Source organism: Callorhinus ursinus, unplaced genomic scaffold (assembly GCF_003265705.2).
Source record: "Callorhinus ursinus isolate GAN/ISIS: 27379988/994484 unplaced genomic scaffold, GSC_fseal_2.0 scaffold45, whole genome shotgun sequence".
NCBI classification, from domain to species: domain Eukaryota; kingdom Metazoa; phylum Chordata; class Mammalia; order Carnivora; family Otariidae; genus Callorhinus; species Callorhinus ursinus.
In genome coordinates, this window is record NW_027397107.1 from 5753667 (window position 1) to 5755685 (window position 2019).

At 65.5% G+C, this 2019-nt stretch overlaps 1 protein-coding gene across 3 annotated transcripts in view; it reads right to left on the minus strand.

The window, feature by feature from the left end:
• The window catches only part of ZNF710 (zinc finger protein 710), a 67692-nt gene extending 66002 nt beyond the window's left edge, over positions 1 to 1690 (minus strand). The window contains exon 1 of one of the 3 annotated variants that reach the window (XM_025893054.2): positions 1556 to 1690. The gene's annotated coding sequence lies outside the window, so the exon portion shown is untranslated. The other 2 variants (XM_025893053.2, XM_025893050.2) reach the window with 2 other exon arrangements.
• Positions 1691 to 2019: the final 329 nt, after the last annotated feature.

The following is a 2019-nucleotide window of genomic DNA, read 5'->3' on the forward strand; positions in this document are numbered from 1 at the left end:
CCCCGCGCCCCCCGCGCCCCCGCCGGCGCGCCGCCCGGGGCTGCGGGGCCGGGGGCCGGGGGCCGCGCGGGACACTCACCCTGCTCCGGGCGCGGCTCCTGCGCTGGGGCCCTCGGCGGGCCGGGGCCGGGGCCGGGCCGGGGGCTCCTGGCTGCCCACCGCCCGGGCTGCTGCTGCGCGCCCGCCGCCCGCCTCCACGCGCGCCCGCCGCCTGCTCCTGCCGCCCTCCCTCCGGCTCCTCTCTTTCTCTCCCTCTCTCTCTCTCTCTCCCTCTCCTCTCTCGCTCTCTCTCCCTCCTGCTCGCTCGCTCTCTCTCCCTCCCTGGAAGAAGGGAATGAGGCAGGGCTGACGTGAAGGGATGCAAAACAGCTCCTCCTAACCCAGCTCGCAGAGGAAGAGAGACAGAAAAGCAGCCCTTTTATCTCTCTTTTGTTTTCTCACTTCCTTCCACCCCCCCCTGCCCCCCTCAAATTGAAAGCCTGGAGGGTTTTCTTTCTCCTTTTTTTTTCTTCCCTCTTTTCTTCCTTCTTCCTCCTTTCTTATTTCTCTAAAAGGGTTTTGTTTGCTGTGGGAGTTTCGTTTGAAAATCAAGTCACGCCTTTTTTCCTCCTTTTCTTTCTTTCTTTTTTTTTTTTTTCTCCTCTCAGCAGAAAAGGGGAACAAAGATTAACTGAAGCGGGGGAGAGGGGGAGCGCCAGAACCTCGCATGGAAATGGGGGGCCCGGCCCGTCACAAAGGGGGCCCGGGGGCTGCGCGCCCCCTCCCCCCTGGGAAGCCCGGGGCGTCCTCCCGAGAGGAGGGTCGGTGGGGGTGGGGGCGGGGGCCGCGGCGGCGGCTGGGTGCCGGTTCCTTCCGAAGTGCGGGCGGGGGCCGCCGAGTCCGCCCCTCCCCAGCCAGGGGTGGAAAGCTGGGTGTGTTCTTTACTTATGTATTTTTAAAGTAGGCAGATGGGTTTGGAACAAACATCCCCGCAGAGCACTGAACTGTAAAAGAGCCTTTAAACAGCTGTTTGCAGAGCCCTGGACGGCCAGGCTCGAGGGAGAGGCGCGGGCTGCGAGCGCCCGGGCGGGGGTGGGAAGGGGCTCGGAGGAGGCGCTGGGATCGCCCTCCCCCTCCCCCCGTGGGCTCTCCGATCTCTGAGCCTGGGCCCCGGCGCCCCCCTCCCCGGGCGCACGGCTGGGGGGCGCCGAGGCGTGGCCGTTCGCGGCGCGGGGGTTCAGGCCCCAGGCGCCTCCCCGCGGGCTTTGGCACAGCCTGCCCCCCGTCCCCCCCGCCCCAGACCCCGCTCCCGGGCAGGCCGGACCTTCGGCCTCCAACCTCCGGAACGCCCGCCACTCGGAGCCGCTTCTCAACTCCGACGCTGGGCCGGTCGCGAGTCCTCGGACTGAGCCGGGCAGAGCCGCCAGGAAGGGTCAATTATTCATGGGGCGCCTGGGCGTGCTCCCAAGACCTGCTCTGCCCTCAGCTTCTCCGGAGAAGTGGGGAGAAGACAAGGGAAAAGTTCCCAGAGCAAAGTTGGCCCCGTTTCTCATTTTCCCAAGTGAGTATTGAGCACCTGCTGGATGCCTGACCCTTGGACGGGGGCTGCTGCTAGCGGCTGTGGGGAGAAACGTGAGGTCTTCGTGGGCCCCGAGAGTTTCCGCAGGAAACAATGCCAGAGCAGGCTGCCGCCCAGGACCAGGTCACCGAGAGGAAGGAAAGCCGGAATCCTCACCCCTCCCTCTTCTCTTCCTTCCCCTTCTCTTCCTTCCTCCCGGCTGCTTCTCCTTGGCTCCACCCCTTCTCCTCATCAATTCCTCCCACACTTCCCTGCTCTCCCTGGCTTTTCACTGGAGGGTCCCTTCTCCCAGCGAGGAGCAGATGCTGAGTCCCATTGTCTCTCCCCCAGTGACTGCAGCCTCCCGGGGACAGGACCTGCTACTCTTCACCCCTCCCCCCAGCCGAGAGGCCTGGGCCTTTAGAGACTGGAGCCCCAAGGCCGCTGCCCCTCGCTCCACCCTAAACCAGCTCCTGGTGTTG